The sequence below is a fragment of the Bombina bombina genome, chromosome 5 (assembly GCF_027579735.1).
Source record: "Bombina bombina isolate aBomBom1 chromosome 5, aBomBom1.pri, whole genome shotgun sequence".
In the NCBI taxonomy this organism is placed as follows: domain Eukaryota; kingdom Metazoa; phylum Chordata; class Amphibia; order Anura; family Bombinatoridae; genus Bombina; species Bombina bombina.
The window spans coordinates 617,554,588-617,566,857 of record NC_069503.1 but is presented as its reverse complement, the minus strand read 5'-3'; the positions used below and the strand labels follow the sequence as shown (position 1 = coordinate 617,566,857).

The 12,270-nt window shown below is 38.1% G+C and overlaps 1 protein-coding gene across 1 annotated transcript in view; it reads left to right on the top strand.

Moving 5' to 3' along the window:
* SRD5A1 (steroid 5 alpha-reductase 1) overlaps nucleotides 1–12,270 on the top strand; it is a 55,942-nt gene that overhangs the window by 436 nt on the left and 43,236 nt on the right. The window lies entirely within an intron of this gene.

Below are 12,270 nucleotides of genomic sequence, written 5' to 3'. Positions count from 1 at the left end.
CATTTCCGTAGAATTAGTTCACTTTTTGATTTGTAGTGGGATTTTTACTTTTTTTTTTTTTTTTTTTTTTTTTTTTAAATTTCATTTTAGTTTAAAGGTCAAGAAAAGTGCAAGTTTCTCTCTTCAAATCATGCAGTCTTTCTTGTTTGTTAGTTGCCAAGGGGTGTGACAGAATGGCTTCAGGTCATGAAATACCATTTCCAGGATATATCTTTGGCAAAAGAGAATAAACAAATAAGTGCTATATCAATTATTTAATCTCTAACTAAAATACAGAAGCTCTGCATGCATCACATATTAACCATATCAGTAATGTATATAATGTCTGCATAAATGATGGTATTTGCTTATATGTATACTAGTGTATTTCAGTTGATAATATAGCCAAAAAACTAGATTTTCTTGAAAGTTGTGATTCTTCTCTCTTGCAACCGGATCACCTACTTTTGGTCAGTTTTGTTACTCTTTGCCAAGTGTCAACTGGACCACAGTGTAAGTGATGTGATCACTAAATTATTTTATGGTAAATACTGGCTGGTTTTCAGGGATACATAAAAGAAGCTTACAAACATCTCATAACTAAACCTTACTTCCAGCACAATTATCTATACTATAATCGCGTTTGTAATGCGTCCATCACCAGTTGCGCACACATCCTCAAAGAAATGTTGGCTGCGTGCGCAGCCAAAAGAATTCACCTGCATGCAGCGAAGGCAAACGGAGCATTACAAAAAAAAAAATCTAGCCACCCGCAATAAGTATTAAAAAAAAAAAAAAAAAAAACTCCTGCACAAAAGTATTAAGAAAAAAAACTACATCATAAAATTATTAACCCCTAAATATGCCAACCCCAACATCGCAAACAACCTAATCTATTAACCCTTAAACTGCCACCTAGCAATAAACAACATATTATCCCCTAATCTGTCAACCCCCCACAACGCATTAAACCTAATTTACCTATTAACTCCTAACACCCCCTAAATTAACCCATTAATTACATAAAATACTAAATTACAATCAAAATATAAAATCCTAACAGTTCTTTAATGTAATTTTTTTTTTTTTTTTTAAATCTAAAATTACACAAAATTAAAAAAGGCTAACATTACAGAAAAAAAAAACACATTATCCAAAATAAAAACATAAACCTAATCCTTAAGAAAATAAAAAAAGTCCACCAAAATAAAAACACCCCCTAATCTAAGAATAAAATACCAATAGCCCTTAAAAGGGCTTTTTGTAGGGCATTGCCCTAAGTTAAAGGAATAGTCTCGTCAAAATTAAACTTTCATGATTCAGATAGAATGTCAATTTTCAGCAATGAGTGCCCGGTTTTTAAAAATACTTTTAAAAACAGAGGCACTTTCATTGATGAAAATTTACATTGCACCGGAGTTGTAGAAATACTTACCTTTTTTACTTCTGCAAAGCTGGATCGCCGATCCCAGCCTCAGTTCCTCTGTACTGACGTCAGAAATGACAAAACCGGCTTCCTCCAATCATGGCTTGCACCCCAGAGCGTCCATCTCGTGATGCCCGGCTGTGATTGGCGGAAGCCAGTTTTGTCATTGCTGTGGTTGTACAGCGGGAAGAAGAAGGTGGGGGGGGATCATCGATCCGGCTTTGCAGAAGTAAAAGGTAAGTATTTCTACAAATCCGGTGCAATGTAAATTTTCATCAATGAAAGTGCCCCTGTTTTTAAAAGTATTTTTAAAAACCGGGCACTTATTGCTGAAAATTGACATTCACTTTAAGCAACTTTCTAATTCCTATTATCAATGTTTCTTTCTTCTCTTGGTATCTTTATTTGAAGGTAAACTTAGGAGACAGCCCATTTCTGGTTCAGCACCTGGGTAGCGGTTTCTGATTGGTGGCTATATGTATACACCAATCAGAAATTTCTAGACAGGTGCTGAACCAAAAATGGGCCGACTCCTATGCTTACATTCTTGCTTTTTCAAATAAAGATACAAAGAGAACGAATAAAAATTGACAATAGGAGTAAATTAGAAAGTTGCTTAAAATTGCACGTTCTATCTGAATGATAAAAGTTTAATTTTGACTAGACTATTCCTTAACGACCAAGGACGTACGCCACACGTCCTCAAAAAAAAGACAGTTAATGACCGAGGACGTGTGGCGTACGTCCTTGGTCTGGAAAGCAGCTGGAAGCGATCCTGCTCGCTTCCAGCTGCTTTCCGGTTATTGCAGTGATGCCTCGATATCGAGGCATCCTGCAATAACCCCCCTTGGCCATCCGATGCAGAGAGAGCCACTCTGTGGCCCTCTCTGCACCGGACATCGGTGGCCGGTATCGTTGGTGGGTGGGAGCAAGTCTGGGAGGCGGGTGGGCGGCCATCGATGTGCCGAGTGGACTGGAGGGGGGCGGGCGCGTGCACGGGGCGGGAGCGGGAGGGAACCGCTACACTACAGAAAAATAAACTTGAAAAAGTAAAAAAATAAAAGATTTTTGAAAGCTGTAAATAAACAGCTAAGAGATCTGGAAGGGGTGGGGGGTTGATCTTGGGGGGGGGAAGCTACACTACAGAAAAGGTTTTTTTTTAAAAAAAAGTCAAATTTTTTCACTAAACTGGGTACTGGCAGACAGCTGCCAGTACCCAAGATGGCGCCCATTAAGGCAGAGGGGGAGGATTAGAGAGCTCTTTGGTGGGGGATCAGTGAGGCTGGGGGCTAAGGGGGGATCCTACACAGCAGCATATGTAAATATGCTAAAAAAAAACACAAAAAAAGCCCAAATATAGCTTTTATTTTAGTACTGGCAGAGTTTCTGCCAGTACTTAAGATGGCGGGGACAATTGTGGGGTGGGGGAGGGAAGAGAGCTGTTTGGGAGGGATCAGGGGGTCTCATGTTTCAGGTGGGAGGCTGAGCTCTACACTAAAGCTAAAATTAACCCTGCAAGCTCCCTACACGCTACATAATTAACCCCTTCACTGCTAGCCATAATACACGTGTGAAATGCAGCGGCATTTGGCGGCCTTCTAATTACCAAAAAGCAACGCCAAAGCCATATATGTCTGCTATTTCGGAACAAAGGGGATCCCAGAGAAGCATTTAAAACCATTTGTGCCATAATTGCACAAGCTGTTTGTAAATGATTTCAGTGAGAAACCTAAAATTGTGAAAAATTTAACGTTTTTTTTTTATTTGATCGCATTTGGCGGTGAAATGGTGGCATGAAATATACCAAAATTGGCCTAGATCAATACTTGGGGTTGTCTACTACACTACACTAAAGCTAAAATTATCCCTAAAAGCTCCCTACATGCTCCATAATTAACCCCTTCACTGCTGGGCATAATACACGTGTAGTGCGCAGTGGCATTTAGCAGCCTTCTAATTACTAAAAAGCAACTCCAAAGCCATATATGTCTGCTATTTCTGAACAAAGGGGATCCCAGAGAAGAATTTACAACCATTTAAGCCATAATTGCACAAGCTGTTTGTAAATAATTTCAGTGAGAAACCAAAAGTTTGTTAAAAAATTTGTAAAAAAGTGAACGATTTTTTGTATTTAATCGCATTTGGCGGTGAAATGGTGGCATGAAATATACCAAAATGGACCTAGATGAATACTTTGGGATGTCTACTAAAAAAAAATATATACATGTCAATGGATATTCAGAGATTCCTGAAAGATATTAGTGTTCTAATGTAACTAGTGCTAATTTTGAAAAATAATGGTTTGGAAATAGCAAAGTGCTACTTGTATTTATGGCCCTATAACTTACAAAAAAAGCAAAGAACATGTAAACATTGGGTATTTCTAAACTCAGGACAAAATTTAGAAACTATTTAGCACGGGTGTTTTTTGGTGGTTGTAGATGTGTAACAGATTTTGGGGATCATAGTTAGAAAAAGTGTGGTTTTTTTCAATTTTTTCCTCATATTTTATAATTTTTTTTTATAGTAAAATATAAGATATGATGAAAATAATGGTATCTTCAGAAAGTCCATTTAATGGCGAGAAAAACGGTATATAATATGTGTGGGTACAGTAAATGAGTAAGAGGAAAATTACAGCTAAACACAAACACCGCAGAAATGTAAAAATAGCCTTGGTCCCAAACGGACAGAAAATGGAAAAGTGCTGTGGTCATTAAGGGGTTAAACAACTTTTTCTTTTCTTTTTTTTTTTTTTTTTTTGCATCAAAAAAAAAGAAAAATACCCCCTAATCTAATACTAGTAGATGTAGACCATCACTGTTTATAATATTCTGTTATTCACTCTTTCAGAAACTTTGCATTGAAATGCAAAAATGTCAACATGTCCACATGCTCCTGGCTGAGGCTGGCTCTTTTTTGCAATCTGTATTGCCTGCAGCAGAGAAGAGGCGCTCAGATGGTGTTGAGGTGCCTGAGATGCATAAATAGGGTTTTGCCAATTTCACCAAGGTGGTATATTTATCTTTGTTAGTTCTCCACCAATGCATGGGGCCTCTCAACAAAGTAAGCCTGGACTTTATTTTATATCTTGATTATCTTTATGCAGTGGTAAATAACCATCTATAAGGTTAGGGGGGAAAATATCTAGAACACTTAAAATAACAGATAAATACTTACTGTAGAATCTGCTAACTTTTTAGTTACTGTTTCCTCACTAATGTTATCTTTATCTTAGGAAATCAGGACGCTGCTTGATGAAATTATTTCTTTTATTATACAGAAAATAAGTATTTACATAGAAACAAGTTACTGACTAATGTAAGGGGAGGAAAGGGAAGGGGGAGAAAGAGATGGAAGGGAAGAGGTGAGTGAGAAGAGAGCCTAGCCTACATACAATGACAACTTACTAACTTATATAGTCATTCATTCTCTCACACAGCCCAGCCCACACTCAGCTGTACATTCCTCAGTCAGAGACAAGATGACTTTATTATATGAGTGGGGGTAGAACGTCACTTCCTTAGGCTATTGGTGAACAGAGAGAAAATCAGGGCCTTGTACACCATCTGTGCTGAAAAGGCCATCTGTGTTGAAATGCTAAATGCTGTAAGGGTTGTAAAATTTCTTAGTGAATCCTGTGGTATCCTTTTGATCTATTGTTTACATACAGTGGTTCATCAGATTTCCAACTGTTTTTTCCCCAAACTTGTCTTGTCACCTCTGAACTGAAACAAGCTGGTAAATGTAGGTCAGAATCGCCAATGCTGTTCTTAATCTGCATTTAACCCTTTTTTAAGTCCTTGATGTTGTAGACAAATGCATTTCAATATCCAATAATGTCCATGGAAATAACAGTCTGATATTAAAGGGACAGTATACTCTCATTTTCATATAACTGCATGTAATAGACACTACTATAAAGAATAAGATGCACAGATACTGATATAAAAATCCAGTATAAAATGGTTTAAAAACGTACTTAAAAGCTTTCAGTTTAGCTCTGTTGAAAAGGTAGTTGGAAAGCCCACTGCAAGTGGAAAATAAGACACTCCCCCTTCTTTTGCATATGAAAAGATCCTTTACACAAACAGGAGCAAGCTGGAGAAGGTAGCTGTCAGTATTCAAATTAAACTTTGGGGCTTGGTTAGGAGTCTGAAAATCAGAGCAATGTTATTTAAAAATAAGCAAAATTTTATAAATAAAAAAAAAAAAAAAACTTTATGGGCTTTATAAATATATCATCTACAAAACATTTATGCAAAGAAAAAATGAGTGTATAATGGCCCTTTAAAGGTTAGGTGTGTTCATAAAATACAACACTTAGAGGTTGAATTTGGTATGAATGGTGTACCTGAAATCCCTTTATTTTATTTGCCAAAGTATGTAAATATATCTTTGAGGCTTATTTTGGGCTGGACGCTGGGAGTTGCGGTTTGCTTAAAGGCTGTTAACTTTATTGCTGGCATGAAGGGGTGCAGTATTACGATGTTGTCTGCGTATACAAGAGGGCACATGGCTTATGTTTTTTCTTACAGTCGTCATGTTGTTTTTACTTGCGACCCATGCGGGTCTTAGTCAGGATTAGAGTAACGCCCACGGTGGGCGGGGCCTATTTTCTCGTGCTCAGGAGCGCAGTATCATCTGGATCGCATAGCAAGCAGAGACTGGGGCCTAAGTTGTCTACAACCTATTGAAGGGTTTTCAAGCTTAGCAGGCTACAGCAAGTGCATTCCGGGGGCAGGTAGGCGCCACAGCAGAGCTGTGGCATGGTGCAGGGGCCAAATTTAGATAATAAATAAATTCCTATTATAATAAATATATATATATATATATATATATATATATATATATATATATATATATATATATATATATATATATATATATATAATATATATATATATATATATATATACAGGGGCCTATGAATACCCAAAAACTCCCCTCGCCCACCGGGCAAGTAAATGACAAAACTTACCAGCCCGCAAGAAACTTTAGTCGCCCGTGTGTATCTGCATGTAGTGTGTATATAGCTTATGTAAAAAGGCAATATAAATAGTGTTATTGTAATCCCACAAAGCATTGCAGACAGAGGTCCCAATTTGAATGCCCTGCAAGCTGCTTAATATTTGGGACTTGATAAAAAGGCTTTATCTTTAGAAAATATTTTTCTATCACTAGGTAGAAAAAAACAGGGATATTATCTTTGTAATACTGTATGTACATCTTGACTTTTTTCCCCCTAAGGAAAAAAAGATATAATTGCGCTTTTTTTTTTTTTTACTTCAGCATATGTGAGCGGTATTGGATTTAGCTGGACAATGAACAGTGACATAACAAGCATTTTAAAAATACCTTTTTCACCTTTCTGCCCAGCTGCCTTTCAACTACTAGCACTGCCAGTGCCGCGCTAGCAGATTTAACTGGGTGCATGGAGATGGCATGTTCTCTACGAATTGGTTAAAGTCAGTTTTTGGAGCATCAATAGCATACAGAAATATTATGCACTGCTCTATATTGTTATGGTAAGCAGCTTGCTCGTGTACATTGTGCTGAAGTACTGCAGAGGACCCTGGAGTACGTCAGCATAATGTACGTGAGCAAGCTACCTACCATAACTATATAGTTACTTTAAGCCATACTACATTCATACACAGAGAAGAAACACTCACCGCTCTAGCAGGATGTCTTCCCGCGCAGACAACTTTAGGGGTGGGAAGTATCAACTGACAAGGAAGATACCAAGAGCCATGGAGATAAGGGGAGTTCTTTGAATGCATTTAACAGAAAGAACCTCCCCTTTCTATCCTCCTTTCCCGTGTGTGCGCATATGTGAAAGGCAATTTGACATTTTTTATTATTGCTTCTTTTATCCTAATTAAAATGTCAGGTCGCCGCTCGGGCTGGTAACTTAAAAATTTTACTTGCCCTCAAGAAATTTAGGTCGCCATTGGCGACCGGACCGGTCTATTCATATTCCCTGTATATATATATATATATATATATATAAGATTTTTTTTATATTGTGAGTGTGTGCACTCTCACCACCTGTCAACAACTGCCAGGGTGCTATAAAGTATTGCAATAGTTTCAGAAAGGTTAAGCACTCACTGGACTTCAGTCGTCTGTGTAATAAACAATTTTATTGGTGACGTTTCGGGACAAAAACAGTCCCTTCCTCTGACAAACAGCAACACAAAATATCAAACTTTTAAAGGTGAATAAAACCCTCCCCTCTGTGAACAAACCAATCACTGTGATCTGCGTGTGAATTCTGGAGAACCACGTCTCCTGATAGGTTAAGGACCAAAGGTCAATTAAATTGATAGGATAAAAAACTGTCCATAAACAGTGTGTATTAGTCTATATGCTTAAAAGTGAACTAAAGTGTGTTAAAAAGCAAAGTACTGGGTCAGCAACTAGTGTATGAACATATACAGACAGCAAAAGGTGTCAATAAAAAGTCGAGTGAGGCTGTTAGGGCAAGAATATGACATAATACACATAACCAATGGCATTGATCCACACAAAAGGTACTGACTCGAGCAACCAATCACGCACATAGAAAGCCAGAGAGTAAAGTGAGTCATAATACATCCGACTCCACCTCCAGAGTTGTCAGTGTCAAATAGACTAACTCCATCAGAACATATTTGTCAATCGGATTATAACACTCGTTTTAGATATATAGGGTCTCATATGTATCCCCACTTATCGTTAACACCTTTACATCACACAGCCTCAATATCGTAAGTGCGATGTCTCATTGTTATCGCACAGAGTAAATAAAATCCATGTCTGGCAAGTGTGTCCCTAACCAATGGCGTGTCAGTGTGGAGCCACACACCACTCATACACCAATCACGCGCTTTTTTGACTAGCTGCTTTAGTCGCGCGTCACCATCCAATGGTGTTGTAGTGTGGAGCCACACACCCCTGTTTAGCCAATCGCGTGAGACCAAGTGTGAGTGCACGCCCACACGTCCGCACACAGTGCATATTCCCATGGACAGCACCATCCGTCAAAAACGATCGAAGGACGCCCCACAACCACAACAATTCATCAGCAACACCAATCCCACAGTGTTCATAGGAAACCAAAGCACAAACACCACTAGCGATCACACCAATTACACTCGCCAACTGACTATACAGTCACTGCAACATTCCGATCTGTACCTTAAAGGATTACTTTCTGTTATAATTTTTAAGCTAAACAACTAACATATTAAAGTTAATAAACATTAATTAAAAACTACTGACCTATATTTTCTCCAAAACGAAGTTTCATAACGTTCTAAAAGTTATATCTTTTATTCGCCGATGATGGCACGTTATCCTGCCCACTATTTTCAGCACTGCATGTTCAAAATACTTAAACCAATAACTTTGTGTTTAAAGCGCCATTTTGAAACCTAGGTATTGTAAGCGGATTGGTACAGAGCAAAGGATACCCACGGAGTGGGTTTGGAAAACAATTAAATTTGCAGACAAGATTTCTGATATACGGTAGAGATATGTTAATGAAATGTTATTGATAAAAAGCATATTTGGGGTAGTTAGTAACAGGCATAGAAAATATTTACTTACAGTGGCCCTTTAATTGGACATACATAGTGTACATTTCAAATGCAAAGCCCAAAAGTGCATATATTAAATTAAATCTAAACCACCTACCATAGGCGCTCAAATAGTGCCCAATCCATGCCTCCCACTTCCTTGGCATCATATTGTCTAGCCTTAAAGTCCCTTATTTACCATCACCCTATCTAACCATAAAAGACATGGGTCACCGCCCATCATCTGCCATACTCATCATAAATCAATGGAACGGCTAACCAGTGTCAATCAAAGTAAAAGACAAACATAGCAATGTAAAAAATAAATGATAAACTATAAAATTGGTTTAGTACCCATAGCGTCTAGATAAAACCAGGAACATAAACCCGCAGGAAAAAATATTATATTAATCATGGGGGAAACACCCCTTTTTTTTAGAGAAAACTATCTCATATCAGCTCCAAATCTTATCAACTAAATCACACAAAATGCATCCTTGGTTAGCTTAAAACCAGACATTCTAGTGAAAATAAGTTAGGATTGATAGTAGGTGTATAATTCACTGCCCACCCAGCCAAGACCTCTCATAACTCCAACATAACTATTTGCTGACCAAGAAACTCTACTAGATTAAAAACTAAACGAACAAAGACAAATTAAAAACAATAGTAACCTATTGTGATAATGGTACCTAGTAATGAAATATACCCATTGGTAACTAATTAACATCTGAGGATCCTAATGGTAGTGTATAAAGTGACCTTCTTGATATGAATTCATGTTAGTGAAATGCAGGCAAAATCTATTTCGCAAGGGATCATGGACTCTCACCAATGTCTGTGAATCAAGGACTCTCATTGCTGAAGATAGCTCAATGAACTCTCATCAAAGATAGCACTGCCACCCTGTGTGGACGTTGAGGCCTCTTGGTTGTAATGTCCCCAATTCGAACATCCATCTGGCTTCTTTCTTTAGGAGAATTGTCGCCCTGTCGCCTCCTCTGTTCAACTTTGGAACATGGTCGATAATCCGAAACCTCATGTCTGTGACCGTATGTCCAGCTTCTAAAAAGTGGCGAGCTAGTCAACAAAGCGCGTGATTGGTGTATGAGTGGTGTGTGGCTCCACACTGACACGCCATTGGTTAGGGACATACTTGCCAGACATGGATTTTATTTACTCTGTGCGATAACAATGAGACATCGCACTTACGATATTGAGGCTGTGTGATGTAAAGGTGTTAACGATAAGTGGGGATACATATGAGACCCTATATATCTAAAACGAGTGTTATAATCTGATTGACAAATATGTTCTGATGGAGTTAGTCTATTTGACACTGACAACTCTGGAGGTGGAGTCGGATGTATTATGACTCACTTTACTCTCTGGCTTTCTATGTGCGTGATTGGTTGCTCGAGTCAGTACCTTTTGTGTGGATCAATGCCATTGGTTATGTGTATTATGTCATATTCTTGCCCTAACAGCCTCACTCGACCTTTTTATTGACACCTTTTGCTGTCTGTATATGTTCATACACTAGTTGCTGACCCAGTACTTTGCTTTTTAACACACTTTAGTTCACTTTTAAGCATATAGACGAATACACACTGTTGATGGACAGTTTTTTATCCTATCAATTTAATTGACCTTTGGTCCTTAACCTATCAGGAGACGTGGTTCTCCAGACTTCACACGCAGATCACAGTGATTGGTTTGTTCACAGAGGGGAGGGTTTTATTCACCTTTAAAAGTTTGATATTTTGTGTTGCTGTTTGTCAGAGGAAGGGACTGTTTTTGTCCCGAAACGTCACCAATAAAATTGTTTATTACACAGACGACTGAAGTCCAGTGAGTGCTTAACCTTTCTGAAACTATATATATATATATATATATATATATATATATATATATATATATATATATATATATATATATATATATGTATATGTATATATATATATATGTCTAATTACATATCTAAGCATGTGGATGCAATACTAAGAGAGTATTTTGGGCACTTTAAAATATTTTTTTCTGTTCCAAACACGTTTTTGCAGATATCAGAAAAATAGTTGCGCTTTTAAAATTTAAAGGCGCAGTACAGTTTTTTTTTTTTTTTTTTGTTTTTTTTTTTGGCCATTAACTTTTTTGCATACAATTTGAATTCAGAGCTCAATATTTTAAGCAAAGTACTACTATTATTAATATTGCTAGTCTGTTTAACATGCCTAACACTGAGGAGGAAACTCCTTGCTCTATGTGTTTAGATGCCAATGTGGAACCCCCTCTGTTTTTTTGTCCCTCGTGTACTGAGAGGGCCTTACAATGTAAAGCACAAATTTTATGTAAAGAAAATGTTTCTAAGGATGATTCTCAGTCTGAGGAGAATCAGAGTATACCGCTAACTTCTCCCCAAGCGTCACAACCTTTAATGCCCACCCAAGCAACGCCTGGTTCTTCAACCACGTCTAATTAATCTACTCTGCAGGATATGGCTGCATTTATGTCAACTACCGTTACACAGGTATTATCTAAGTTGCCAGTGTTACAGGACAAATGCAGTAGGACAGAGGTCAATGTGAATGCTGAGACCTCTGATGCTTTGTTGGCTATTTCCAATGTACCCTAACAGGGATCTGAATTGGGGGTCAGGGAACTTCTGTCTGAGGGGGAACTTTCCGATTCGGGAAGTGCGTTGCCTCAGACGGACTCGGACGTCATGTCCTTTAAATTTAAGCTTGATCACCTCCGTCTGTTACTTAGAGAGGTTTTAGCAACTCTGGATGACTGGGACCCTATTGTGGTACCACCAGAGAAATTGTGTAAGATGGACAAATACTTAGAGGTACCTGCTTACACTGACGTTTTCCCGGTTCCTAAGAGAATCTCTGAGATTATTAAGAGGGAATGGGACAGACCGGGTATCCCGTTTTCACCCTCTCCTAATTTCATGAAGATGTATCCCATATCTGACACTGTTCGGGACTCTTGGCAAACAGTTCCTAAGGTGGAAGGAGCTATATCTACCCTGGCTAAGTGTACAACTATTCTTATTGAGTACATCTGTGCTTTTAAAGACCCTATGGATAAAAAATTGGAGGGTCTTCTAAAGAAATTGTTTATTCATCAGGGTTTTCTCTTACAACCAACGGCCTGCATTGTACCAGTTACCACTGCGGCGGCCTTCTGGTTTGAGGCTTTAGAAGAGTCCCTTAAGACTGAGACTCCTTTAGAGGATATTTTAGATAGAATTAAGGCTCTTAAGCTGGCTAATTCTTTTATTACAGATGCCGCCTTTCA